This window comes from Amblyomma mixtum, chromosome 3 (genome assembly GCF_055824585.1).
Source record: "Amblyomma mixtum isolate Tamu chromosome 3, ASM5582458v1, whole genome shotgun sequence".
Lineage (NCBI taxonomy): Eukaryota > Metazoa > Arthropoda > Arachnida > Ixodida > Ixodidae > Amblyomma > Amblyomma mixtum.
In genome coordinates this window covers 285,476,942-285,498,601 of record NC_143014.1, presented here as the reverse complement: position 1 = coordinate 285,498,601, position 21,660 = coordinate 285,476,942, and positions in this window count along the sequence as shown.

The following is a 21,660-nucleotide window of genomic DNA, read 5'->3' as shown; positions in this document are numbered from 1 at the left end:
TATGCCCCACCTCGGAGGCCATGCCTTCTACAAAGTTGTCGCGTGTCTCATACACTTTCAAGTTGTGTTTCTTTATTAGCTTCTGTTAAAAACAGCAGAGGCAGTTTTTTTGTGCGCAAAACATGAGAGATAAATACACTGACTTCGTGTTGCGGCCCCTAAAGTGGAGATCTCTGTTGCGTCTTTCAAGATACACCTATAAATGCTAAAGCAGCGCTTCACTGTTGTTCACGTTTGCTCGTTGAATATTCGCACAAGCAGTGATTATTAGTAAAATTAATCAATTCACACTATATTTCGTATTCGATGAAGTTTCGTATTCAGCTTCGGCAGCAAAACTAGCCTATTCGTATTTGATTCGGTTTAAAAAAAAACAACAACACTATGCGCAGACAAGTAAATTTCGCCTCTGAACTGTTTGCAAGCAGGGATCAGACAATTGTACGCATTTTTTTACAGTAGTGATAGGGAATTATTTATCTGCTTTGAATTGACGTTGCTATAGAGCTCATTTCAACGGAAGTTGAAATTCCGAAGTGCAAAAAATACAGGTGGGCACCGGAAAAAACAACTAAAGGGAGCATTTATTCATTATATCAATAGAAGGAGCCGTACAACGCGTCAAATAGCAGAAAAAAGGAGCTCTCAAGAAAATCGATAACAATAAGAGCTCCGAGATCTAGGCCATAGCATAATGACAATATATAAGGCCGTGTACTTATTCAGAGTGAATAATTCATGGCCCCCAGGCGCATGGACACTTAAGTCGGCCACTGGGTGAATCGAAGTGCCCGCCGCTCTTTACGTGACTTCTATTAGTCTAAGGCTGGCGACGGTACGGCTGGATGTCGGCGGTGCTGTATTCTTGAACACACGTGTAGCCTCCATAGTAGATCGGATGTCAAACGAAAACATTTGATAGAAATCTGTGTGGTTCGGAAAATTAATTTCGAAGAAAATTTACTGACGCCAACCAAGTTAATCTTGGAAAAACACGACGTTTCTGGACCGGCTCGGGCCCTTCTTCATGATGTGACTACGGGCGAGGCGCAGCTTGGCTTTTTAAGCCCTCGTGTGGAAGACTTCCGGGTCAGCGGCTGCAAACAATAGATGTAGGGAGAATCAAGTGTGCCCAGGGAGCGATTCGCATTCTTCCGTGTCTGTTGGGTGTTCCAAGACTCGAGTAGAAGCCTCCTGCGCGGATTAGATTCGGCTTCCAGTACAATAGTGCCGTCAAAGTCGATTCGGTGGTCGCATGTCTCGCAGTGTTCGGACAGAGCGCTGCGCTGAGAGTTCATTTGTCGGATGTACGCTTTGTGTTGTCTCATTCTTTTCGCGAAATTCTTCGTCTCCCCTATGTACGATCCGATCTGGGCGGCGCGTAGAAGTGGGTTCTCGACTCTACGATTATTGCACCGTTGCAACGTATCATCAATAACATCAACCCTCTGACTTACATATGGTAAGCAACAGAGGTTTCAAACACACTGCCCGCCGGCCCTGAAAGTTTTACATTTTATTCCAAAAGCGCATGGCATATTCACGGGTCAGGTTTACCACTAGACTTTTTTTTCTAACTGAAATCGACCAAAAAGTTAGGTCCGCAGACGGCACTCATTCTTTACGGATAGGACAAAATGCAGGGGCCCCTTAATCAGCGTTCACCTTCAGACGGACGTGAACTGCCTTCAAGAGCTCACAATGAGTGAGGCGCCGGACAACCTTCCCTCTCTTTCTCATTCATTTGCACCCCTAAACCGAGCAACGAAAGTACCCTCCGTGGCACGGGGACAAAGGGCCGCATCCTCCAATTTTCTGAGTAGCCTTCACTGCACAGCCGCAGAAATTAATCCAGGAGTGATCAGTTTGCAAACCAGAGTGGAAATCATCACCATCGGCCTTGCTACGCCCACTGCAAGGGAACTGACTCTCCATGTCTCCGCAATTAACCCTGTCCTTTGCCAGCTCCTGGCATGGTTTCCCCGCAAACGCCTTAATCTCATCCGCCCACCAAACTTTCTGCCGCCCCCTGGTACTCTTGGCTTCTCTTGGAATACACTCCGTTACCAGCGATTATCTTGCCTTCGCATGGGTCAAGCCCATTTCTTCCTCTTGATTTTGACAAGGATGTCATTAACCTGTGTTTGTTCCCTCAACCATCTGCCGGCGCCAGGTCGGTCTCTTAGTGTTGCACCTATGACTTTTAGAGCAAACGCGCTACTGCTCTCGTTCTTCAAGGTCATGTCGACATGCAAAACGACTTTGGGAGGCAGCGGAGAGCAAAATATGCATAATCAAATAAAAATGAAACAGTAATAAAATGGAATAAAGAAAAAAGATAAGAATTGAAAACTAATAAAATAGAAATAAACGAACAATAAAAAGTAAAGATTAAAAAGGACTAAAAACAGAGAAGAAAACCAGAATAAAAACGAAAATAAAAATGAAGCATAGCAATACATGACAACAAAATAAAGAAATGCAGAATGAAATTAAAGAATTGAAAAATGGAATGTGCACAGAATTGCAGAAGTGCAGCTTTCGCTCTGCGTCATGATTCGGCAGAATTGCGACGAACGCGCGTAAATATAGTTTCCATAGCTCGCTATTCTGTCCTTAAGTTTAACCCTGTTTGTTAGCCTCCACGTATTTGCCCCATAGGTGAGTACCGGTACGATACAGCTATTATATACTCTTCTCTTGCGGGATATTAGAAAACTGCCGTTCATGATCTCAGAGAACCTGCCAGATGCGCTCCGATCCATTTTTATTCTAGTTATTTCACTCTCGTGATCTGGATCTGCGGGCACTACCTGCCCTAAGTCTACGAATTCTGTTGCCAACTTCCAACACCTCGCTACCAATTGTGAACTGCTGTTCCATTGTCAGACTGTTGAACATTACTTTGGTTTTCTGCATGTTAATTTTAAACTCACGGTTCTGCTCTCCCTGTATAATTCATTGATAATGCTTTGCAGTTAATCTCCTGAGTGAATTAGCAAAGCAATGTCATCAGAGAATCGCGGATTACTTACGCATTATCCGTTAACTCTTATCGTCAACTGTTCCCAGTCTAGGCCTCGGAATACCTCGTGTGAACAGGCGGTGAATAGCATCGGCTAGGTCGTGTCTACCGGCCTGACAGCTGTACTTATTAGAATTTTATTACTGATTTATGGAGGACTATGGCAGCCGTCCAGTCGGTAGCAATATCTGCCAGTAATGCCCATAAGTTTCAGATATATCTCTAGGGTGCCAGTCTAAAGGCTGTAACTTCCTACCTTTGCCTTTATTCCTGACTATGAGTCACTAACCTTTATTTTCTATGAGGCGACAGTAATGAGGTGGTAATAGGGCACGGACGATGCACTTCCAAGAAGCCGCGTAACAGGCAATCGGGAATTGACCAATTCCTCATCACCCGTGGCTCTCCACCAACAATGCTGTTTTGTTAAATCGCATTCTGAAGACGAGACAGGCAACTGCAGGCTACTAGCGAAAGATTAACAGCAAAATTGCGGGTTGAAATACCGATTATGGCAGTCTTGATGCCAAAGGTAGCATAAGAGGGTTCTCGTGAAATTTCGGCTCTCAACGTTCGCTCACATCCCGACGTTGCACTCGCGGTAATACAGGAGGTACTAGGTCCGCTGCTATGGACGAATGTGGCGCTGGTGAATGCTTGAGATATTCGGCTACACTACGCATAAATACCCTCGAAAGGAGATTTCACAGCCGTCGCCGTAGCTTAGTTGGTAGAGCAGTGGACGCGAAATTCGGAGGTCGTGGGTTGACATCCAACCGGCGGATTGTGTTTTTTTTTCTTCTTCTTATTTGTTTATCTAAAAAATGCACTATTTTTCTCCCATTGATGAACACACCAAATTATAAACGAAAAAAGCATCCCTTATAGCCCCCTTCTCCGGTTTCGGTGACTGTTTACTTCCGTCATGAACCAAGGTGAGAAATCCGATAAGTGTGAGGGACCGCACCTTTAGCTGGGCGGAAGTGTCATCAGCGAATTTTAGCAATTGGAGATCGAGGAATTCCAGGGCAGTGTTAAGGCACGCAGAATGAAGACAAAATTAAGCTGGCCACCATTACTTGTTTCCTTCAGCGCATTCAGTGAGTACCGATAATCGCAATCTCATGCAAGCGTTCCTACAAAAGCATGCAGTTCGCGTTGAGAAGTGGCCTTCTTAGCCAGAAGTAGTTGCCTCACAGCCCACTTGCCGCTTTTAGACTGAAATTCACATACCGCGCACTACATCTGCTTTTTCGGGAGGGTTATTCCTGTTTTTTTCGCACCGTTCAGTGATAGCGTGCTCTATTTAAGCATTTTGTACAGCCTCTGCGACAGTAAGAACATAGGCTTGTTGCAGGGAAAGTTCAGTTTGGTTTATTTGATTTATTTGTTTCATTTCTGATACAGAAAGAGGAGCAAGAGCAAAAGGCGAAACGCCTTACGATGGCTCTTGCCCAGCATACAGTTTGATACAAACAGTCATTTAACATAGATTTAAGCGAATGGATGGATGGAAAAACTATTTTCGTCAGGGAGCATGTGTGGACGATTCCGTGTTAGATGGCCATCAACCCATGACTGACGGCGCCCTGGGTGGCCCACTCCACGGCCCTGGTCTGGACGACCGGGTCTGAGCTGGCCAGCACGGCCTCCCACTGCTCGAGGGAAGGATCACGCATAATGTCCGCCGGTGGCGGTGCTATGCTACAGCTCCATAATATGTGGTCATAGGTTGCCAATTCGTGACACCATTTGCACTCCGGCTGAATGTCCGGGTAGATTTTGCTCAACACGTATGGGTTGAAGAAACATCTAGTCTGCAGTCGTCGCCAGACGCATTCCTGCGCCTTCACCAATTGCTTGTCCGGGGGTGGGTAAATCCTCCGCTCAAGTCTGAAATGATTAGTAATGTCATGAAAATGTTTTACACCAAAATCTTCGGGGGGAAATAAGAAAATGTCAGAGCACTGAGGGAAAAAAGGTAAATAAATTATGTAACGAAAAAAAAAGCGTATGCAGCAAACAATAAACCGCACATGCCAACACAAAATATTTAGTACAAAGATGCAAATGTACACAATTCTGAACATGGTCGTTGCAAGTTTAGGAACAAAAAAATAGAAACATCGTAATAGCAACACACAATAGCAAGATTCAAAATGGTAATGCACTCCCAAAAAAAACTATGAACAGAAACATGGCAGATTAATTGAATTCCATGTTATTTTCCAGCAGCAGAGCTCTAAGCGTGTTCTTGGAGATATGAGTACTCAGATCTGTTAATTCTTGCATTTTATTCAGAAGGTTAGCTGTTTGATGTGCAATATGTTGTCGTCCATATTTCGTCTTTACTTTGGATGGCCGTAAAGTTTCCCTACGTAGTGTGTATGGAGGAGCTGCAATGGAGTTTTGTACACTGTAAAGCTTCGCTTTCTTTATGTACTAAAGCAATTTGAAATAATGAATTTGATTGGCCTTTAGCATTTTATACTTCAGGAAAGGAGGTCTTGTACGCAGTAATTCCGGTGGGCCGTGATATTGCTCAAATATTCTTAACACTTTTTTGCAGGATAATTAACCTTGTGTAATTGTGACTTGTAGTGGTACGCCAGACTAAAGCACAGTAGGAAAGCTTGGAATACAAGAGTGAGTAACAAAGAACAGTTCGTAACCATTGAGGGATGAGTGGGCAAATTTTAAAGAGGCAGCCAATTGTTTTACTAAGGTCAGCTATGAGGCTGTTTACGTGAGAATTCCATGATAAGCTTTCCTCAAACCAAACACCTAAAAATTTTTGGGCTTTGACTTGAGCTATTCGTTTGCCATCAAACGAAATTTCTATCGCAGATTTCCTAGGCTTGTTTAGCATTGTAAACAATATGTATTTCGTTTTCTCAATGTTCAAGCATAATTTATTTGTGTTTAACCAAGTAGACAGGTGGAGCAAATAGTTATTGATAGCATGTTCAATTTCCGGGAGTGAATGGCTACAGAAAAAGACGTTGGTATCATCTGCATACATGATTACTTTTGGGGTATTAGGAATAAAGCATAAATCTTTTATGCATGTTATAAACAGCAAGGGCCCGAGAATAAATCCCTGTGGAACGCCTATGGAACGCCTGTGGAATGCCGCTGTCGAATGCTTCAACGAAACCAAAAGTTGAAGATTTAAAGGGGTATTTTCAACCTCGATGGGAACAGTCATATTTCTGCACTGACTCGCGGGACAAGGTGATGTGTTTAGTCTGCTGTCAGACTGTGTTGTGCCAAATGAGTAGATCATGCGAAGCCGCTACATGTAGTCATCGTGACAAGTAATGTGCATTAGCTGGAACGATGCATGGCGACAAAGTGGATCGAAAGAAGGTGCCACTGGAAAAGAGCAAGAATTTTTACAAAAGCCCTCCAAATTACTGCAAAAAGCGGTGAGAACAAACTCATTACTTTCCTTCTCAACGAAATATTTGAAAAACCTTTCTCCGATTGGTTATTTTTGAGAAATGTAGCCGCAGGCGGTCTGTCCCTGAATAGAAAAGGAATTCGAAAAGATGAGCTTTTCGCGCAATACTGTTTCGAAGAGAATTACTGAGGTAGGCCACTGTATTCAAAACGCCTTAATGAAGGAATGTCGGGACTTCGAATCCTTTTCTGTCGTCATTCACGATAGCACAGACATTACAGAATGCCCAGTGTTGGATATTCATTAGAGGCTTAGAAAAAAATCTCAACGTGAATGGAGGACTACTGAACATTGTCTCAATGATGGACACCACTACAGGAGCGTACTTAAGGTGCGGACAAAAGTAAACGGAGCACACAACTGTCTTCGAATAATTTTCACGCGTCACCTAATTGAAATTTCTAGCAGTGGTACGCCCATGCTGGTAGAGGAGGTTGGTGGGCTTTCTTGTAGACAAACAACACTTCTTCATTACCAATGGAGACAGCGTGATTGTACTTCGAACGCAATAGCGTGCTCCGTTTACTTATGGCCGCGCCTGTACATCATTTCGCTGCTTGAAGGAATTGTTGAACGCACTTGCTTGCAGTGGGAGCGATTGGTGTGTGTGGCAACAGACGGTGCTCTATCAGTGGTTGGAAGCAGCGGCGACCTTGTACGTAGTGTGTAAACGAAGCTTGAAGAGCTCGGAGTCGGTCAGGAGTTTCTAGCGGTACACTGCATGCTACGCCAGGACGTGCTTTGCAGCAATACACTGAACATGAAATCTGTCGCGTGCACTGTGTTCGAAGCAGTGAACTTTATTTGGTCAAGAGCGCTCAACCACCACCAGTTCACCTCTCTGTTACAAAAGCCACAAATCAATTATAAGGAGTTCCTATACCACGCAGATGTGCGCTTGTTGACCGGCGGTAAATTTGAAGAGGTGTTGACCTTAGACAGGAAATCATTATCACACGTTGCCCAACAATCTTGCGGTGTTTTCGCACATTTGCTCTGCTATCTTGAGGAAGAATACAAAATTCCATTTCAAGACCTGAGCAGCCTCTCGAAACAGCGCGAAATTTTCTCTGTACCCTTCACTGTGCGTGTTTACGATGATGAGCCCGAGTTGAAAATGGCGCATATTGAACTTCAAGCAAGCACCAAATTGCGACAAAGGTTTGAAGACGTAGGTGCGCCTGAGTTTTAGTTTTTTGATACGGCAATTTTCTGAAGTCTGCAGCAACAAACGGAAACTGGATCACTGCCTTGTTCCGGAGCACATAATTTTTCAAGCAGTTCTTTTTATTGAAAGTGAACAAATCTGCTCTACGTTCAAGAAAGACAGACGACCACCTCAGAGCTGCCATGCGAATCGTCTTGGCTCAAGACCTAACACCGGTTATTACATCCCTTGTCGCTGCTAAGCATTGCAAAATTTGAAACCAGCAGCATGCTTAGAATTGAAGGGTAATTTCTGCGACTCAAAATGAAATCCTCTCGCGAGATTAACACACTGCGAGATTAACGCTATTCCTATACCCAGAAATAAAACGCTATCGTGAGTGACCCCCTCCCGCTCTTTCTGCTTTTTTCCGCTTTCTGTCCCTCGGGGGACGAAATCTTCTCAATGCAGCCTAAATATCAAACCCTAAATACCAATCTGAGTTGGCGACCCCTGATATACATACTGACTACTAGATAACTTAGCACTAAAGACGCCACATGACGATATGTGAAGAGAACAGGTTAAAAAGGATTAGTGTTTTCCTTCAAGCTTTTAACTGCAGGCTGCTCCAAAGAATGCAAGAGCTTTCTTATTCTAGTTAGTGGAATACGCTTATCAATTAACATTTCGAAGAAAAAACACCGCAAGCGATGTTTAATTTTAGTCATGTGTGTTGTCTAAAGCCATGAGAATATGGGCGTCTTTCGTTCGCCTGAGTACCCAGTCAATATCCTCAGAACGACTTTCCGAGACCAGCCCTTGAATTTACCGAGCCATTCGTTGGCAAGTAAGAGACATTTTACCATGTCTGTGAGAACTGTTTATACCGTTCCTACCGCTGCACCCAAAAGTGCTTCTTGCAGAAGTGCTCAAGTACTCAAGTGGAAAATGTCTCGGGGCTGAAATGCCTTATCGACTAGACGCTAGGATCACACAAACACTCTGGACGAAGCGCTTCGTCCAGGGCGTTCGCGTGTTACTCCCACAGACATTTCCACGTTTTCCAGCAAGCGCGTTTCGGTCATAAGATGAAATATTAAGTAGCACAAGTCCTAACACTTTTTACTTAACTGCATATTTCTCCTCCTCTGCACTTTGCGCCCAGTACAACGTACTACCCTCTTGCATCGATACTTCTAGGAGTGCTGTAGCTCAGGAATATCTCACCATGAATTCTACACCAGCATCGCATGCCCTGACCAACCACACAGGAAGCTACTAGAGGGCAGTCTTTCCTGTAAACACGTCCTCTCATTTCCTCGTTACTGCGTTCGCTCCCATCACCGACAAATGCTTCAACGTTGCCGGGGAAGCTGGTAGAACAATAACTTGTGGAAATCTAGAAAGTTCCCAGTCAGCTCGGCAGTGCAGTCATGATGCGTACGGATTACACGCACCGAAAGCTTTTGCGACGCCAACAAATCAATGCACCTTGTCGGCACCGCATACTTCATAAGTTACTTTGGTACTGCTTGAAGGGAGTTATCACAGCAATAACATTCACCGCTAAATAAATAGAAAGTAGCTCCTGTACCTTACACGCGTCGAAAGCGGCAGCAGAAAGTGTACACAGGCTTGTAGAAGAGAACAAAGAGCTGGTAACATCCCAGACAAAATTGCCATCTTCGAAGCAAAAGCCTGTCATGTCTTCATTTTGTTCCTTTAACAAAATGCGATTAAAGCATGGAAGCATTCAAAATTATCCTTGTGCCCTGTGGCGCGTAAGAAAGCGTAGCCCTGCGACCTAGGCACATCGAGCGTGCACCTCGAATGTGTACCAATTATCCTAAAAAATCAAGGCTGAAAACCTGCATTTTCAAAAATGAAGCAGCGAGTGCCGCAAAAAAAATTCTGAGATTTAACATCCCGGAGAGACACATGGACTATGAGGGACACCGTAGTAGGAGGCTCTGGGTCAATGTAGACACGCTGCTGTTCTTTAACGTGCGCTGATGTCGCACAGCACGCGGCCGCGTTTTTCTTTGCAGCGCCACTGAAACGCGGGCACCGTGGCTGGGTGCACTGAACACGGATGGTCCGGCCCAGTAGTCGACCGTGCTATCCGCTGAGTCACCATTGCGGGCATAACAGCGAGTAGTGCCATGCGCCAATGACCTAACGGGAGCAAATCTCAGCAAATTAAAGGGTTAAATTGAACTAAATTTCCATTACTCTGAAATACCTTAACGACTTTTGCAAACACATATCTTTTTCATCTCACCTTCGCCAAACAGTTTTCAAGATCATAACACGTCTCATATTTCTCAACGCGCTGGCCCGAAATCCACTGCATGCCTCGAACGTCTATATCTGCTATAAATCGTAATGTGATTTGCTGCTGGCACGTTCATTGGCACCACCGGTAATAAATGTCGTTGCAGTAATTCGAACATACCAATTCAGTTAGTTTCTAAGCTAAGCGGCTTTCCAGTTTCTTGAATCTCGCAGCGATCACCACCTCATATGCGTCCGAGGGATCGCACCGCTCATACGGCTCGCAGTGTTGTGTAGGTGGTGCGCCATGCCTAAATGAGGCTCTCTTCATCTTCTTATTGCCTCGTAGGCTTCCCGATGGTACATTATTTTGTTATTGTCTGCAGTGAGCTAGCTACGAAGCTAATTGCCATGAAGCACAAGAAAGCCTAACTCATGTCCCGGCACTACTCCTCAGTGGCTTCATATTCCTGGCAATGGCGTGGTGATATTAGCATCGCACAAAAAACAGCACAACGACAAAACAAAACAGGACAAAAATGGTACAGCGAGAAAACAGTACAGGAATAAAATAGCACGCGTCAAAGCAGCAGACCGGACAAAACGGCACAGTGACAAACCAGTAGCGAAAAAAAGCCACGACGACCGAAGGGCCCTGGGAAAATGCAGCACGACGACAAAACAGCACATCGGAGTACGGTGCAGCGCTGCTGGAGGAGAGAACTATCATAGCCATAACCGCAAGCGGTAAATCACAGCGCATACGGCAGAATGCTCGTTTTACAGACTCAGTAAGGAACAGGGCAGGTTAATATTAGCGATCTCAAATATCCAATTTTTTTTTTAGTGGGTAATGGAGTGAATAACGCCGAAGAAGTTGTTCTGCAAGCATCGGTTCTGTGGGTTGACCATCATGATGCTGAATTCTGGCAAATACTCCCGATGCAGGGCTCTGTGTACCAAAGCCTCTTATTCTTCAAAGGTCTCGCTGTAGGAAATTGAATCTCCAGCAATTTTGTCTGGAGCGAGCTACAGGGCCTTCATACACTGAAAATATCCAGTATGCGATGCTTACTTTAACGATGGCAGGATTGCCCGTGCAGACATTTGCATATTTTTTTTGTGTGTGTTTAACCAGGACGCTGCACAGTGGTTGTGCGAGGTTCACCGGCGGTTCCTTTACTTTTCGAAACGGGACACACAGCTGACCTGAAAATTCATGCCTCAGCGCGCAGTTCAGTGTGATTTTACATTAAAGCTCTTTTTTTTTCACTTTGTAGAGAATTATCTCCAAACATCAATTTTTTACATTTCACCAAACCTACATTCATCGCTTAGAAGACAATCTTATTAAAACGTCAATTTTCGACAAAGTTTACCCTATAGCGCGGAACGAGAAGAAACACCTAGCAAACACACACCTAAAACAAGAAAGACAGGTGGGTGTCTACAGAAGCAGAGTCGAATAAATGCAGCGAATTTCGTTTCACAGGATGGTCATTGCATCTTAATTTTGGTTTGATTAAAAACGTAGATTTCAGATAGTAATTTCATGGTTGCGCAAACACGTTTGCGTCGCCTCTTAAAGTAGTCTACTTAAGGAATATATGTCCAGCGTCACAAAACCCTGTGGAAATAGCAGCTGCACTCGCTAAGTGCAGTAAAATACGTACTGCATTCATCAGTGCAATTTAGCTGCGAAGCGAGAGGAATTGTAATGCAAATAACGCAGTGCTCATATGCACTGATCACGTGGACGCGAAAAACAGCGCGCAAGCTAGCCAACTTTCAACTCCATTCGAACTAGCTGGAGTCTAACTTAAGTTAGTTTTCCTATTTTCTGTTCATTTCGCATGTTAGGATACCATAAGCTTGAACAATCAAGCATACCTTAGGCTATCTGTAACTACTCTGTGTTTCGTGAGCAAAATAGCAAATAGATTTATTTCGTGTAGAGGCGATCGTTTCAATAAAAGGAAGCTCAGTTCGATACCCGAATTATATTGCAACAAACTAAAATTAAATATGTAATGTCCTGTACACACTTTCTTTCGTCATTTATTTTCTTTGTTGTCGCTGTAGGTGCCATTTTGGTACTTCAAAATTTCAAAACTTTGCGACAGAACTGCACGAAGCAGATACAGAAACATATCAATCTTAATTAGAAACAGAGACGCGCTAGGATTTTCGATGCCTAGGAGTACTCGGCCATCGCTGTAGCCTCTCGCTCTCTCTTTTCTAACTGGTAGCCCCTCTCGCTATGCTTTGGAACTCCTCATCGCCGCGAATGCTAGCCATGACCGCTGAAGAGCGGACGAGGGCTATGACACGTCAAAGAGAAAAATCAAGCTAGAGACGCCAGTTGAAAAAGGAAGCGACTGCGTGTGGCCGCAGGTAGTGCATCAAAGCAGCCAAGGAAACCGTATATAGCTAGAAAATAAGACAAGGTAGACTATCCGGGACATTTGACAGGAGAACGCAAGCATGGGCAGTTTTATATCTCAGTTGCTCAGATACTTCTTACATAGTACAGAAAGAATTAGAGCACTGGAGCCAAGCAAGCCAGGACTACAAAACCACTAGTTCTGCCATATGCACTGTTCAAGCAACACTGTTCCTCAAGGAATGAGCCTGCCCTGTTTCTTAAAATAATGAACTAGCAAAACTAGCACGCCCTAACTACAAAGGTATCTGCCGCATGTGTAGTGATTTACCGTTTGCGATTATGGCTGTAGATAGTCCACCCCTCCAGCAGCGCTGCACCGTACTCCGCTGTACGGTGCACCGCTGTGGTGTTTATTTATTTATTTATTTATCATCATACCCACAGCGCCATTGGCTGGCATTACAGTGGGGGGGTTCTGTCATCGTGCTGTTTTTTCCCTGCGCTCTTCTTTCGTCGTGCTGTTTTTGCGCCTTGCTGTTCTGTCCCTGCGCTGTTTTGTCCGATTTGCTGTTTTGATGCGTGCTGTTTTTGTTTCCCTGTGCTATTTTGTCGCCATGCTACATATCGTATGTGCTGTTTTGTCGCTGTGCCGTTTTCTTCCGTGTGCTGTTTGTCGCTGTGCTGTTTTAGTGCGATGTTTTGGCGCGTGATGAAGGGCGTCATTATTAATCTTCCTTCTCCTTAATTAGCCCATCTAATGGATGTATGCGAGAGGACGTAACTGTCTGATCCGAGCCTTTCGCAGCCGGCTATCAAGCAGGGAGTTTTTTTTTTTAATATCATCCTAAAACAACAAATCTCCTCCCTAAAACAAACTTACATGTTTCCATGAACTATGCCTTTTAAAAAAGCTACACAGCGCTTGCTCTATGCTGAATAAATTGCTAAACTTAGCTGGAGTTGTGCACGAGCAGCAGGCTATTACTAAAAGTTTCGCTTTCGAGGAATTTTGTACGTAACCCGTGCGGCTGCTTCCGCGCCAGCGCTAGCAACGCCATCTTTCATGCACACCGCGAATCTGTACGGCGCATACGGCACCGTACGACGGGCGCCGCGACTATTTTACTAGCTTTGCAGGTGTAAATCCCGCTTTTCTGCTCAGAAACACCTACCAATGCGATAACTGGCGATTGTTGTCGCATGTCGCAGAAACAGCTCTCGCTGTGAAGGATAGAAAATAGTGATTCCAAAAGTTTAGGTCTCGGGGGGTTTAAGGTCCCAAAGCGACTCAGGCAATGAAGGTCATCGCTGTGAAGGGCTCTGGAAATTTAGACCACCTGGGGTTTATTAACGTGCACTGTCATAGCACAGCATATGGAGTTCTAAAATTTCACCCCGATCGAAATTCGACCGCCGCGGACGGAATCGAACCAGCGTCTTTCGGGCCAGCAGCCGTGCGCCATAACCACTTAGCAACCGCGGTGGAAATGAGACGAAAAGCTCTCGTGTTTGGTGATGTATGATCTTTTCGTTAACCTAGGGGACATATTAAATCATTTATACACAAAACCAGATGGAGCAAGCAACACTATTATTAAGGTCGTTAGAGGAGATCACACTGCCTTTGCACTCTTAGCCTGCAAGTACAGACACGTTAATTGCGGGCAGGTTTACTACACAGGGTAACACAGAATAGCAGCATAGATAAAGCGGATCGAGCTAAAAACAAAAATAAAAACAGTTAAAGAGTATGAGTACGAAGGATAAAGAAGCAGGCGATGGCTCCAAGTAGAATTCATAGTTTTTTCGCAAGGCGAGGAGCAAACAGCTTTTGGTGTTGATGGCCTCCTCACAGCACAGAAACCATGTTCAAGTGTAAGAGTTTGTTTGTGGGGCCCAGGGATGTGTGGATGTTTGATAGAAAAAACACTGAAGGATCCTCTCCAAAATCGGACACATAAAAACGTAGCGGTCGCAGAGCAGAGCTTCCACTTTGGGTTTTGTGCTTCCCCAACAAAAATAATCCCTATAATGCCAGTGGCTTGGCCCGAGAAACAAATGACCCTCGCCGTCGTTTTTCCGAGATGGGAAGGCCTCCTCGATTACCGTGCCCGGCAAGAGTCTGACATTCCTATGGATATCGGATGATGTGAGCAGCCAGTGAAACGAGTGCACAAAACACACAACGATTTTTCTGGGCACGACAAAACCCTTCTTTCCGCCTTCATCTCTATTTGTTTTCTCTCTGCCAGCGTTGACAAAGGAGCCTTTTTCTCTCGATTTTTTTGTTTCTTGCCGCAAAGAGAATCGCGCAGTTCGTAGACCTCTTGGGAGTCATGCATTATTCCTCGCTTACCAGTGAGCAGCGAGGTAATGTTTAACTGCGGACGCTGGTCCCGGCTCTTTCAGGCGACTTCAGACGGTCCCAGAGCTTCATTCTGCGTCCGCCGTTACGCTCCACTCCACTCCACTCTCTTATTACTCTTGGTCTTCTTTTCTTGAGTGCCCTTCCATTCTGGGCATCTTCGCTAGAGACGTATCTTTTTGGGTGCCTTCTTCCGTTCATCGTTATTTTGTCCCGTATTTGGCGCTCCTCTATGCAAAGCAATGTCTTAGGGACATCAATAGGGAACATCTGAGTAGATAGGGGTTGGATGCAAGGTGAACGTTGTTAACAGGACACGAATCATGCAAAAATTTAAGGAAGCGGGTTTTTACATGCCTGCTTTTATTCTGTGTATAAGTTATCCAAGCGCATCGCTTACATACGGTCTCAAATGACGCCATCAAGCATCAGCAGACAACTTTCTTCTTCTTACGAATGGTAGCTAGCAACGAACGAAGTTTCGTAAACTAGACTTCGAGTGAACAACAGAAGTCAACTTCAATGTCAGGCCAAATGCGATAAGCTGGCTCTGGATTCGTTTTAGAGGGCACGATGTGTCGAACTTGGTCACATTGCTTAACAGACCCTTCGTCTGCCTTGTGCAGTTTTTTTGTTTAGCCTCCCTTTATCGCCAGGCATCTTCGATGCGCCTGCTGCCGAAAAGTGTCTAGTTTTCGCTAGTATTAATTCATTTGCGCGTCAGAGGATTGATACTGTAGTAATTACGAGCAAAATGAATGCGCATGAAAACACATAGAGAGTAGCTGCACCCAAAATCAAGGTGAACTTACCTAGATTGCTTGCGCGGCTCATGCACATTAAAGTGACTGTGCGCGTATTTTTTGTTGTATAGATATTAGCGATCATATACTAGAGGAGATCGACCACATTACTCAGTAGACAGAGGTTCCAAACAGAGCTGCATCGAGTTGTTCGCAGAAAGCATTTACTGCACCCCATTTCACGCAGACCCCAAGACTCGTCTCTAAGAATTTAGCCGGACTGTGCAGTAGCAACGGTTACTATGGCTGAAGTGCCTCTCTGGGCCAGCCACCTCGAGGTATTGCGAATTTCACAATCAAATGTGAAAATTTTTGCTGGACGCGCTATAGTATCTCAAAATTCAGTTTTTGACACTCGATTACCCGATGGAATAGATTACATTAACGGTGAAATTTGACACATAGGCAAAGTTGAAGCCCCATTCAGGTGCAGTGCAGGGGATCTAAGATTTTTGAACGGCATGTAAAATGAATTATGCTGATTACAATGTGCTCTGGTTACTAAAAAAGTGTATCGGTTAAATCAAAAATGTTTGATGGTGTAAGGGATTAGTAAGTCTCTGCCGATCACAAGAAGGCGTTAGTGGCCATTGCTGGCACCCGTCGTTATGTTGACCTAAGTAGGAGGGGAAGCAGTTTGCAAACAGGCTTTCGGAGATCATTACGAGCGTCCGTCTTTCGTTCTCCTCTGTCCCGCCGCTGTCGGTGGCCCCCCGACGGGAGGCGGCAAGTAGCGCTCAAGGCAGGCAGCAGCCAGAGAGAAAGCAGCCGGCTCGCCCAAACCTCCCATTGTCCCCTTTCTGGGAAAGACGCCAGCGGCGGGGTGCCGGGTCTGTTTCTCGACAGGGACGCTTCGCGCCAGATGTACAAGGGGCTGTAAGTGTTTATCACCAACAGTGTGTCCGACGACGACGGGTCACCACAAATTGACGGATACCAGATGCGGCTCAATCTAGCTGCGAACGCTTCGTTCGGAGGTTCGACAACTCTTTTGAAAACTGAACACTGCCAGACGAAGCGGGGTCAGGCGCTCACTCTGAACGGGGCCTATAACTACCATAATTTCGAGAGCCGTCAAAGTCACGGGTCCTGGGGAGACCAGCGAACCCGTGGAAGTGTTTTGCTATGTTGTTTTACGTTTATTGCCTTTTCTTTCATTACGGGAGAGAGTGTGTCTAATACAGTGGAAGTGTGGGGCGTGGCACGTAACCCAGGGAGCCAATCCGTTTGTGTGAGCATTCTCGAAATGTGCGATTTTTGAAGTGAAACTGACGTCCTTTTTAAACTATGTATATTTGAGAGAGGGTTATGTGCCTTATGGAAATTGTAGGGCGGGCCACACGGCTGATAACCATTCATATTAAGAGTTTGACATGATAGGAAGCGGAATAATGTGGGCCAGACCCGTTGGTCTTTAAAACTGCATGGGCCCCGGAGCCCGGGAAAAGGGTTCTGGCCAAGCTAGGGTGAGATGTAATGCATCGTCGGCTATGCCGAGTAGGGGCCTCCCCTAATGTTAGCCAGTTTAATGTTGTTGTGCTCACGGCTCAGCTTGTTTTATATATGTAAATTCTTGCACACTCGGCGTCAAAAGTAAATGGAAGGCGACTTTGTCAAAACAATTTAATTTATTTAAATCTAAAGCATAATGGTCCATGTTTGCTGGTGCACAGCGCAATTCGCAAAATCACAATTGGGCTGCACATATGTATTCAAGGATGCATGAATTGGGGAGAAATGATTTATTTTTTTCGTTAACATTGCCTTCCATTTACTTTTGACGGCACCTGTACAGAAAGCAACAGTTTATATCCCCTGCAAGTCCTCTGCTGTTGCCGAGTATTATCTTCTGGACGTTCAGCCTTCATGACAACAAGCCGTCTCAGACGGGGAACCGCCAGTGCAAGGAAAGAAGAGTCAAAGAACCTTTATTAAACTTTTGCTGATGCCATTTCTCTAAATCCGGTACTGAAGAGGATCTGCTATCGGGGACAAAAGCGGTATACTCCAAGCGGCGGGAGCTCGAGCAACAGAGAATTGCGGCATTTTGGCGAGCTGAAGCACAAAACATTGAAACGAGCCAAGCGACATGCCTGCTGATAATAAAGGTCACGCATTGGCTGTCTCGATCCTAGATGCCGCCTATACATGGCGTTGCAATGCAGTTCTCCGTTGCTCCGGCTCCTGCCGCGTAGAGTATACCACTTTTGTCCCCGATAGTACATTAATATAAGCAGTGTCCTGAACGAAATTGAAAACATGAGGACATAATATTTGAATCTGATCCCCATAAAGCTGTAATTACGGAGACTTGGCTACAAGGCGAGATAGATGACGCAGAAGTTTTCCTTTGGGGCTATCAAGCAGTTTGTTGATACAGATCTTTTTGAGGGGCGTTGTACCGGTTCTCGTAAGGCACGACTTTGTGGCTATCACCTAATAAGAAGCAAAGCATCATGCTACGGTCGTTGTCTCTAAATATTGCCTGCCTATTGGCCACGCCATTCACCACTATGATGCATAAATGACCTCGCTGATCATATGTCTATGTTTAAGAACAACAAAATTATGTGGTGGGCAACTTGAACCCGCCAGAAATTGGCTAGAATTATCTTTCTCCGTCTTCTGGCCTTGACGAGCATGGTAAATTTTGTGGAGCATAATACTATGTCTCAACCTGTGGAAATTCTCAGAGAACCAGCGCGTGAACGCGTGTGAGAGATGATTTTGCGTCTTTTCTTGAACTTGCATTATTAAGTCGGTCTACTGAAAGTTCTTTGCGGTCGGTTAAATGATTTATCTGATCGTAGCATGGTGTACGTTTCATTTCCTGTCTTTTATGATCAAAATAGGTTGCATTCAGCAATTTTTCACACGCGAACGATGAAAGTGCGCTAGTTTATTTTAATACTGCCTTGCTAGTGCTCCTGGAAACGAAGGTTTGTTCATGGGAAACGTTTAAACAAATTTTCATTTCAGTGCATATATAATTGCGTGCCTACTAAAAGGAAGTAAAGCATGCAAACAATGTAAAGCCCAAGATGTAAAGTAAAAACATATCAAGTAAAACGTGTAAAATATTTACCAAATGCCGGACTACATTACTCCCCATTTGATCTACCACTTCACGCGGAATCCTGTGGTGAAGTGCAAGAACATTTGTAGCCCCGTCTCTTTCATGGACCAAACGTTTCACCACTCATGGACAACATTCAGGTTTGTTTGCGAGAATTCGTGATGTTCGGCGCAGTTGATGCTTTTGTAAAGAACGCAGGCATCTGCGAATCGTCTGACATTCATTTCTGGCACATCTACGAAGGCAGACATATCGCTCACATCAATAAAAATGTGATAGGCCAAAAATGTGCTTCCTTGTGGAAGTCAAGAAGCAACTGACAGAATGCATAATGAGGTTGATTTATTTAATCGAACAGCTTTCTTTTGGGTGACTGCGCGAAAACACCAATGCGGTGCTCCGGAAGTACTAGCGAAATTTATACCTCTTTAAAGCCAGTGTGCTCCGTTATTGCCAGGTGCCTTTAAAGTTGACTACGCTAAGTGTGTCATCGGCTTTATCCCAGTCGGTTTTCGGGCCCGTTGCCTACAGTTCGGTAGTGGTGTACGCGAAAGAAGTTTCGAGAATGTTTGCTTGGGAACTCGAAAACCATGGTATGTTATATATGCCACAAATTTCAAGTTAGGCTAGCTTAACTTCCAAAAGAAAAAAAAAATATCAGAAGGTGAGCACGCTGCCATCGGCTGGCTTATTATCTTCGTTTGAACGCCTTCTGTTTGTTTTCGATAATGCAGAGAAAATTTGCGATTCTGGTCAAAGGGCAGTATGCTAACACTCGTTTGGACACTTGTAGTGCTGGTCAGCAGTGTTATCGAGGTGTTCGCACGATGTATGAGCAAAAGTCTTGTCACTGTATAGTATTAATATCCCTGAACGGCAATCGCACACCCACGCGCAAACTTTGCGCATAACTTGGCCAGGTCAAGCTAAAGATAAAACGACAGGGACAGCGGGAGGAGTAATTGACCTCATTGTTCTCTGCGATTTGTGCAACAACTCCCAGCTATGAGATGCTGAATTTGAAATAATGAACATCGCAAGAATACATGCACGTACTGGTGCGAAGAAAACAGGAAATTCAGTAATTAAGTAGCCAACAGAGGGGAAAAAAAGGACTTGACTTTGCTGAGTTACTTCAACAGGATTAAAATTTGTTTTTAAGCAAATTTTCTTTCAGCAAATTTTATATAAGCAAATTTTCTTTCGGGGATTCGCGCCGACCCTGAGGCTCGAACTTCTTGAAGTCTTGATACATTTTTAACAGTTTAGTGATCTTGATAGAACTGTGTGTCCTTCCTAGGCATTCTTGATAGATACCTGAACTTCGTAATCCTGCTGTGTCTTGTTGCCGCTCTTGAGGATAGACGGATGCGGTGCGCTATATTTTTATGTATCTCGTGCCCTCAACAAGCTTCAAAAAGCTGTCTTTGCTGCTCGAGATACAAGTGTTCATTGCTACTCGAGATAGAAGTGTGGCCAGGAAAGTTTTGTGCCTACTCCTTTAAACACAGGAGCCCAGATTTCGCCCTGTCACAGATGCTAGTGCTGAAGCGGAAGGAATTTTCTGCGTTGCTTTATTAACGTCTGTTACGCAGAGGCGTTATTCGAAAGGTCTAGAGTTTGTTCAAACATCTCTCTCAGCCAGAAAGCTCCTTGCAGAGAGCTTGACGCCTTTGCCGTTGAAGTGAGCAATGTGCAAAAAAAGCCCAATATTCGCAAATCTGTCACCCATGCTAAGCATATTTTCTGTTCCTTCTGTTGGCGACATCATTCAGGCGCACGTTCCTGATAACCTTGCGTTATATGGCTATAACCTACTTCTGAGGCTCAACTTGTGCCTCCAATGAGATGAGCAATTGCAGTGTAGTCGCCGCCAGCTACATCTCTTGTGAGCGAAAAAAATTGAGGAAATAATATCACGAGGGCAGGATGTATTGGTAAAGTAAGATCAGAATAATTGCACTCGCAATTTTTTATTGCCTCAAGAACCGCCAAATTATCATATCCATCATCCAGAGCTTCACAATCAGCATGTTCTAAATTAGGGTGCTCTAAAATCATTCGAGGTGCTCATATTCGAAGGAGGTATGACAATGGCTCGACATATTAAAAAGACAATAAAATCCTATATATGCATTCAGGTTAGAAGGCAACATGTCTACCCGGTAGCTGGCGCCACGGAAAGTCTATACAGTCATCATCATCATCATAATCATCCTGACTACACCCACTGCAGGGCAAAAGCCTCTTCCATGTCTCTCCAATTAACCCTGTCCTTTGCCAGTTGCGGCCACTGCATCCCCGCAAACTTTTTAATCTCATCCGCCCCCCTAACTTTCTTCCGTCCCCTGCTACGTTTGCCTTCTCTTGGAATGCACTCCGTTACCCTTAAGGACCAGCGGTTATTTTGCCTTCGCATTACATTCCCTGCCCAAGCCCATTTCTTCCTCTTGATTTAATCTAGGATGTCATTAACCCGCGTTTGTTCCCTCACCCACTTCGCCCTCTTCCGATCTCTTAACGTTACACCTATCATTTTACTTTCCATAGCTCGCTGTGTTGTCCTTAACTTAAGCTGAACCCTCTTTGTTAGCCTCCACGTTTCTGCCCCATGGGTGAGTACCGCTAAGATACAGCTGTTGTATACTTTTCTCTTGAGGGATATTGGTGAACTACCGTTCATGAGCTGCGAGAACCTGCCATATGCGCGCCACCCCATTCGTATTCTTCTCGTTATTAGCCTGTCATGATCCGGATCTGCGGTCACTACCTGCCCTAAGTAGACATATTCTCTTACTACTTCTAGCACTTCGCTACAAATTGCGAACTGCTGTTCCCTTGCTAGGCTGTTGAACATTACTTTGGTATTCTGCATGTTAATTCTTAGCCCCACCGTTCTACTCTGCCTGTCTAACTAATTGGTCATGCTTTATCGAGATAGAAGTGTACTTTGCTACTCGAGATAGAAGTGTGGCGGGGAAACTTTGCTGCCTACTCGTTTAAACACAGGAGCCCAGATTTCGCCCTGTCACAGATGCTAGTCCTAAAGCGGAAGGAATTTTTTGCGTTGTTTCGTTAACGGCTGTTACGCAGAGACGTTAATGAAAAGGTCTATACT